The sequence below is a fragment of the Oryctolagus cuniculus genome, chromosome 7 (genome assembly GCF_964237555.1).
Source record: "Oryctolagus cuniculus chromosome 7, mOryCun1.1, whole genome shotgun sequence".
In the NCBI taxonomy this organism is placed as follows: domain Eukaryota; kingdom Metazoa; phylum Chordata; class Mammalia; order Lagomorpha; family Leporidae; genus Oryctolagus; species Oryctolagus cuniculus.
The window spans coordinates 57,968,734-57,976,715 of record NC_091438.1 but is presented as its reverse complement, the minus strand read 5'-3'; the positions used below and the strand labels follow the sequence as shown (position 1 = coordinate 57,976,715).

The 7,982-nt window shown below is 53.1% G+C and overlaps 1 long non-coding RNA gene across 1 annotated transcript; it reads right to left on the bottom strand.

Annotated features, from left to right (window-relative positions):
- Positions 1 to 209: 209 nt before the first annotated feature.
- Positions 210 to 7,745, bottom strand: LOC103350097 (uncharacterized). The gene is made up of 3 exons (XR_518152.4): positions 7,611 to 7,745; positions 7,127 to 7,208; positions 210 to 1,693 (listed from the first exon to the last, which is right to left on the bottom strand). It is a non-coding gene; the product is annotated as an uncharacterized lncRNA (long non-coding RNA).
- Between the last annotated feature and the right edge of the window lie 237 nt (positions 7,746 to 7,982).

Sequence of the window (7,982 nt, the reverse complement as noted above, 5' to 3'; positions counted from 1 at the left end):
CGCAGCCACGTAGCTCATCAACAGGCTGGCCTTTGGCAACCTTAGGGGAGCAGCTTCACGGAGCAGGCACGACTGAGACTGCAGACGGATGAGGAGAGGCTGCGAGCGGGCCCAGCGAGGGGAACTCGGAATTAAGGGAGGAAGACAGCATGGAGCTGGGCTGGTGGAAGCGGGGTCAGATCCTGGAATACCAATACCCAGCTCCCTGCTTTGTTTTATTTTTTAAAGAATTATTTATTTACTACTTGAAAGTCAGAGATATAGAGAGATGGAGAGAAAGAAAGAGAGGGGGAAGATCTTCCATCCGCTGGTTTGCTCCCCAAATGGCTGCAGTGACCAGAGCTGGGCCAGTTGTAAGCCAAGAGCCAGGAGCTTCCTCTGGGTATTGTGCATGGTTGCAGGGGCCCAAACACTTGGGCCATCTTCCGCTGCTTTCCCAGGCACATCAGCAGGGAACTGGATCAGAAGTGGAGCAGCTGGGACTCGGAGCAGCACCTACATGGGATGCTGGCGCCCCAGGCAGAAGCTTAACCTATTAGCCACATCGCCAGCGCCTCCCTGTTTTATTTTTAAAATTTATTTATTCAAAAGGCAAAGTCAGAGAGAGAGAGGGAGGGAGAGAATCTTCCATCTGTTGGTTCACTCCCCCAAACAGCTATAAAAACTAAGGCTGGACCAGGCAGGAACTCCAGCCAGGTCTCCCACACTGGTGGCAGGGGCTCGAGTCCGTGGGCCGTCTTCTACTGCCTTCCCAAGCACGTCAGCAGGGAGCTGGATGGGAAGCTGAGGAGCCAGGACTCAAACCAACGCTCGGCCATGGGATGCCGGCATCCCAAGCAGCGGCTTAACCTGCTGCACCACGATGCCAGTCCCTTGTCTTTGTAATTGTGCTAAGAGCATTTAACCTAGGAGGCGCATTGGCCTAAGCTGTACCCTGGCAACTCTGGGCTCATTTTGGCCCAGCGGATCTCTTGCTTGACTGAACCTTTGCACCCACTGACAACGCCTCCCATCCCCCTGGCCTGCAGCCCAGCATCTGCTCTCTGAGTCTACAAATGTGGCGATTTCGGGCACTTAGAAGCATGGCTGCAGCTTGCTCAAGAGGAGTCACCGCCTGGCTGGGGCAGAGAGAGCAAGGGCAGAGTGGCACGGGGTGATTCTGGAGAGACCGGGGCCAGAGAACAAAGGCTGGCACGTCGGGTTATCCTAACCCAAAGATGTAAGGGTGGGCACCATTGGACCTGTGAGACCGCTGTGTGGAAGGAACTAAAGCAAAACCCGACCAGCTGGAAGGTGCGAGCTTTCGTCACAGAGACAGACCGAGGCGATGATGGTGTAGAAAGACACAGAGGCATTTGAGGTATGTAGGAGGTAGAATTGATGGGGCTGGCGATGCGTCGGTGGTGGGGAGGAAAAGACATCCCTAAGTCTCCCTTCACTTCATTTTGTCTTTGCTACAATTCTGTGAAGCACGTTGTTTTCTCCATCGTATGGATAAAGGGCTTGAAGCTCAGAGGGCTCCTGTGTCTTGTCCAGGCCACCCAGCCAGCAAGCCTGGCTCTCCAGCCTCTCTCTCTCCACGACGTTGCGCAGGTGCCAGGCAGCTCATCCTTGGGGCGACTCCCTGCTCTGTTGTGCCAGTGAGTGCTGGGCCTCGTCAATGCCTCCCACGGTGCACCTGTTATCTGTTTGCCTATGCAACAGGAAAATAAATGAGAATGTCATCACAGACGCTGGCTTAGGTTCCAGCCCAGCCCAGCCATTGCGAGCACCTGGGAAGTGACCCAGCAGAAGCAGTCTGCTGAAGTCAAGATGGAATTCTTCGAGGTGGGAATGGCCCATGACTTTCTACTCTTAAAAAAAAATTGTGGGGCAGGCATCGTGGTACAGCAGGTTAAGCCACTGCATGGGAAACTCGCATCCTAGAGTCCCAGCTACTCTGCTTCGAATCCAACCCCCTGCTAATGCTCCTGGGAAAGCAGTGGATAACAAATCAAGACTTGGGCCCCTGCCACTGACCTATGAGACCCTGATGGAGTTCCAGGCTCCTGGCTTCAGCCGGGTCCAGCCCTGGTTGTTGTAGTCATTTGGCAAGTGGACCAGTGGAATGGAAGCACTCCACTTGTTTCTCTCTCTCTCTCTCTCTCTCTCCCTTTTCAAATAAATCTTAAAAAAAAAAAAAAAAAAAAAAAGGCGGCCGGCGCCGTGGCTCACTTGGTTAATCCTCCACCTGCGGTGCCGGCATCCCATATGGGCACTGGGTTCTAGTCCCAGTTGCTCCTCTTTCAGTCCAGCTCTCTGCTGTGGCCCAGGAAGGCAGTGGAGGATGGCCCAAGTGCTTGGGCCCTGCACCCGCATGGGAGACCAGGAGGATGCACCTGGCTCCTGGCTTTGGATCAGCACAGCTCCGGCCTTAGTGGGCAGTTGGGGAGTGAACCAATGGAAGGAAGACCTTTCTCTCTCTCTCTCTCTCTCACTGTCTATAACTCTACCTGTCAAGGGAGGGAAGGGGAGGGGAGGGGAGGGAAGGGAACCATTGGGGCTGGCGCTGCAGTGTAGTAAGTAAAGCCACCGCCTGTAGAGCTGGTATCCTATATGGTTACTGGTTCAAGTCCCAGCTGCTCCACTTCCAATCCAGATCTCCACTGTGCCCTGAGAAAGCAGTGGAAGATGGCCCAAGGGCTTGGGCTCCTGCCCCTGCACGGGAGACCTGGAAGAAGCTCCTGGCTCCTGGCTTTGGATCGGCCCAATTCCTGGCGTTGCAGCCATTGGGGAGTGAACCAGTGGATCAAAGACCTCTCTCTCTCTCTCTCTGCCTCTCTCTCTCTCTCTCTGCCTCTGCCTCTCTGTAACTCTGCCTTTCAAATAAATAAATATATCTTTAAAAAAAAAAAAAAAGGAAAACTGTTACAAAATCAGACTGCAAGAGAATGCCAATGCGTGATGTAATTCATGGAAACCCTGACCAAATGTTTAAGCAACTGTCTGATAAACATTAATTAAAGGCCACATCTTCTTGTGGGAAACTAGTCCCAGCTAGCTATCAGCTGACTGTCCAGCATGTCTGAATTTTTAGGCAGAAATTTTGTTTTTTTTCCTTGTATTTAATTTAATAACAATCATCTATTTTCATTTCTTATGAAATATCCTTACCAAGAGATAATTTTTAATAGCTATAACATAGGTCTCTTTCCTCTGGACAAATTTGAGATAAACCTTGACATGTATGCATAATAAATTGTCTAAAATAGTAATTCTTGAAGCGCAGGACCTCAGTAGAAATAAAAATTCTTGGGCTCACTCCAGACTGAATCAGAAACCCTGGAAGGGCCAGTACTGTGGCGTAGTAGGCTAAGCTTCCACCTGCAGCACCGCCATCCCATATGGGCACCAATTCGAGTCCCAGCTGCTCTACTTCCAATCCAGCTCTCTGCTGTGGCCTGGGAAAGCAGTGGAAGATGGCCCAAGTGCTTGAGCCCTTGCACTCGCATGGGAGACCTGGAAGAAGCTCCTGGCTCCTGGTTTCAGATCAGCATTGCTCCTACCTGGGGAGTGAACCAGCAGGTGGAAGACCTTTCTCCCGGTCTCAGTCCCTCTCTCTCTCTCTCTCTCTCTCTCTCTCTGTAGCTCTGCCTCTCAAAAAAATAAATAAATCTTAAAAAGAAAGAAAGAGAGAGAAAGAAAGAATCTGAAAGGAACATTCTGGAGCAGGATCCAGCCACTGGCAAGTTAGTAAGATCTTCAGGGGGATGGGCATTTGGCTCATCAGTTAAGATTCCACTTAGGACACTCACATCCCATATCAGAGTGCCTGGTGTGAGTCCTGCCTCCGCCTCCTAGCCAGGTTCCTCCTTGTGTGCACCCCAGGAGGCAGCAAGTGATGCCTCGTGTACTCGGGTCCTGCCACCCACATAGGAGACTTGGACTGAGTTTTGGGTCCTTGGCTTTGCCCGTTGTAGGCATTTGGGCAGCGAACTAGCAGGTGGAAGTTTTCCATCTGTCTCCATCTCTCTGCCTTCCGAGTAAAGGAAAATAAAGAAGATCTCAGGTGATTCTGACACACTCTCAAATATGAGCATCTCTGGCCTTTAAAAATCTCTTTAACACTGCCCATACCATACCCAGGTCCCCAGATGCTCACGGCAAAACTGCTATGCACCACAGATTTCCGAAAGTGCTGCTCTGGATAAGGAATGGCAGGGATCAGGCATCCTAGAGTTTCTGACAGTGATCAACCAGAGGGGTGGCCAGGTCACAGCACAGGGAGGGCAAGGCGGAGGCCAGGCGACCAAAGGGAGACCAAGTGCACGAGCAGCGCACGACAAATCCTCAAATGCCTAAGATACTTCCTGCTTGCCTCCCAAACCTCCATCCCCACATCTTGTAAAGAAGTAAGCAGTAGAGAGAGTTCCAGTTAAGGTGATAGGTCTTCCCCCACTGCTCATCCATGTCTCCAGGTAGAATACACGCCCTAGAGCCAGCCAATCAGAGCAACACTTCCCCTGGCCCCACCGACCAATTCAGGAATAAGCACGTGATCCAGGCAGAGCCAAGGAGACACTGCGGGAGTTGTCTCCGAATTCTGCAGAAGCGCAAGTGCACTTTCCTATCGAATGTGGCAGGTTACAAAGCCAGCGTGCTTACGGCTGGTTGAGGAAGAAAGCTCTCAGAACACAGAACCAGCACAGAGGAAGCAGTGTTGAGACAGAGAGGGAGAACTCTGCTCTCGGGAACGGCTTTGAGAAGCTGTATCTGAGATGAGACAACCTGGAACTTGGCGGCTGCATGAGCCAACACAAGCCCTTTCTGCTAGGGCTTGTCTGGATGTTTGTTCCACCCCTCCACCTGGAGGAGTGCTGTTTGTTGAGGCCGGCCAGTGGGGCTGGGGGGTCTGTGGGCCCCTCAGACGTAGGCAGAACTTCCTTCACGAGCAGGCTGCCAGCTGTGGCTGGAAAGCCTGTTTACAGACCAACTGGCATCTCCCCCACTAACAGCTTCTTGTGCTGCACGGGTGACCTTGCAGCCTCAAATCACACCTTCGGGTGGGGGCAAACTTTCACTCAGAGCTGGCAGGGGAGGGGCTGAGCACCTGGGGAGAGTCGGACCGGCTCCAGGAGACCCTGGCCATCTTGTGTGACCTTGAGGACCTTGAGGTTTTAAATCATGCCTTCAAGTTAGTTGCCATCTTCCACCCAGAGCTAGCAGAGGAGGGGGCTGAGCCCCTTAGGAGACGGACAGTCTCCAGGAGACCCTGCTATCTCCTTGAGCCCCAGGCCAATCAACATACGTATGTGAAACCCCTGTCCAATGGGCATCCCCAGTAGGATGACCCAATGAACAGACGGCAATGCCTTAAAAACCCAGACACTCCCTCAACGCCAGTGTCCCGCTCGGGCACTCTGCCTGCTCTCCTCTCCAACTAGATGCGTTCTCTGTCACTTGCCAAACAAATAAAAGTTTCTGCCTCTTTACAAGTAGTTTTCCTGCTTTTGATTTCTATACAAAGCTGAGGAAAAGAACCCACAAGAGGCACTCCGGCAACCGCCCTCCCCTCGGTGAGCAGTAACACTTGTGATGTAAGGTAGTGGTCTGAGTTATGTTGCTATGTGGCTACAGAAAGCAGGAGCCCTGGGATCAGCAAGGTACCCAGGTCTGCCTCCCACCAGGGCTGTGATGGCCCCAGGTGCAGACCTGTGTGCTCCTCACCCCCGGAGTAGCAACAGGCATTCAGTCACTATTTTAAGAATGTCACGGTGGCAGAAAGAGAAGGGGATGGGAAATGTTCAGAGCCCTCCCCAGGAGGCAGAGATGCTGGGTCGCCTGTCTGTTTTGTTCAGGACACACTTGGCCTGCAGGGGCCCAGCAGGAGCCCTGCGGCAGGAAATGAAGGCAGAGAGGCTTCCAGCAGCAGCCTACTCCACACAGCCTTCCCAGGACATTGGTGCAGCCGTAACGGGTCAGTACTCGTCCTACAAACACTTCTCCCCTCTGTAAGCAACAAGGGCCCATTCAGCCAGCTGTGCCATGCCTCCACTGAAATACAGAGCTGAGGAAACACGGAACTGCTTTTCACCAAACCGAGACTCGTGGAGCAGCCTGGCCCGGCCATGCTCCTGTCTCTGGCCGGAGCACAGAAATCACGCCCTGCTTACTGTCAGGCCGTGCGTGGGGAAACCGGGACAGAGAAAGGGGACCAGCCTTGGAGTGAGCTTCAGCCCTTCTGCTCAGCCCAGAGCTTTGCCTGATGAGCTGACCCCAGCAGAGAGGATCCAGGCTCCAGGTGGGAAGAAGGCACCCTGGGTACAGGAAGAGAGAGAGAGAGAAACCTAGCGGTGGAGGAGGGGCTGGAAGGGCGGGGTGGGGGGGAGCTCATCTTCAGGGAACTGGGTTAACTTACAAATGAGTTACAAAAAAGCCTAACTTGCTCCACCTGACTGCCTGTATGAAGGCTACATTTAGAAGCAGCAAATGTAATATCAGTTTATCCATGCCTTATTTGGCATATTTCTTTAATAATTTCAGATTAGAGTGAAAGATTACAGGGAAGAGAAATCCTTGTGACTCACCTAAAGGGATATGAAGCATCCTGCCCGGGACAATGACTGAGCTGTATTTTGGGGCTCAGGGGAGGAGTTTATAATGATCCAAATCCTCGGGAATTTTGCTGGATGATTTGGGAATTCCATAGTTGAGCACATCAACTTCCAGGAATCTTTTATTTATTTATTTACTTATTTGAAAGGCAGAGTTACAGAGAAACGAGAGATCTCTGGTTCACCCCTTAAAAGGCCCCAGCAGCCCACAGCAAGCCAGGAGCCGAGAATGGTAGCCGGGTCTCCCTGTGCGTACCTGGGCCCAAGCACTTGAGCAATGCTTTTCCCAGGTGCATTAGCAGGGAGCAGCCGGGACTCACAGGGGCCTCGGGCCTGGCAGGAGGCTGCTGTCAGGGGGTCCCTTTCAGCGATTTTCTGTCTCCTCTACTTCTAGGGATTTTCCAACTCCTTTAGGCATGCCCCGGCCCCGCCCACCAGCTTCCACTGTGATTTCCACCGGGAGTGATTCAGGGCTGGGGGGCCCTCCCCACGCGCTGCCCAAGCACAAGGCACCCGGGAGCCTGCGGACTTACATAGAGCTTTGCTGCCCTTTCTTGGGGAGCTGGGGGGATCCAAAGGACCACGTGACCCCAGCTTCCTGGCCCTCAGGAAGTGCTGCCGGGGAAAAACAACACTGAATCACACGGGCTCGGTGCCACCCTTACCGCCCACCCGCTCCATGGACAGCGCGGAAACCGCGTGGGCGTGCAGTCCGGAGGGCGCGGCTGTGCCACCTCGGGAGGGCTTCTCAGCGACTCTCGTCTGCGCTTCCATGGCCTCATCAGGGACAGGGAAGATGATAATACCCCCCTTTAACCTGCCGCTGTGGGGAGGAAAAGCCACATTATGCCTGGTGCCAAGTGGGCACTAAACAATCGGCTGCTGTTGTCTCTGCTACTGTCACGGTGTGACCTTGGGCAAGCCGCTTTACCTCTCTGAACTTGCTGTCTCTCCCGGAAACCTAGAAGTAATAAAGAATAATTAATGAATAAGAAACCTAGAAGTAAAAATAATTACCTCTCAGGATGGTTGCAAGGATCAAATAGGCTTTATCATGGCCAAACTAGGCTGGACGTGTAGGCGAAAACTAAGAGCTTGTCCCTGCGGGTCCCTGGAAGTTCCTACCTGCTGTGCTCAGAGCCCACACACCCATAAAAGGAAAAACCACACCAGGCGGGAGGTCTCCCAGGGGACGGCCGAGAGGGAGGCGGACAGCTGCAGGACCCAGCACTCAACACTAGAGGGAGCAACGAGCTCGGGAACGCACTCGGGGCCACACCCAAAATCTCTGCACGCTCCCTGGGGCCCCAGCCGCCCAGATTGGGCAGAACCGAAAGGAAGAGAACCGCCCAGGACTAATCAGAAGGGTCATGGCTGGGAGAACAGGTA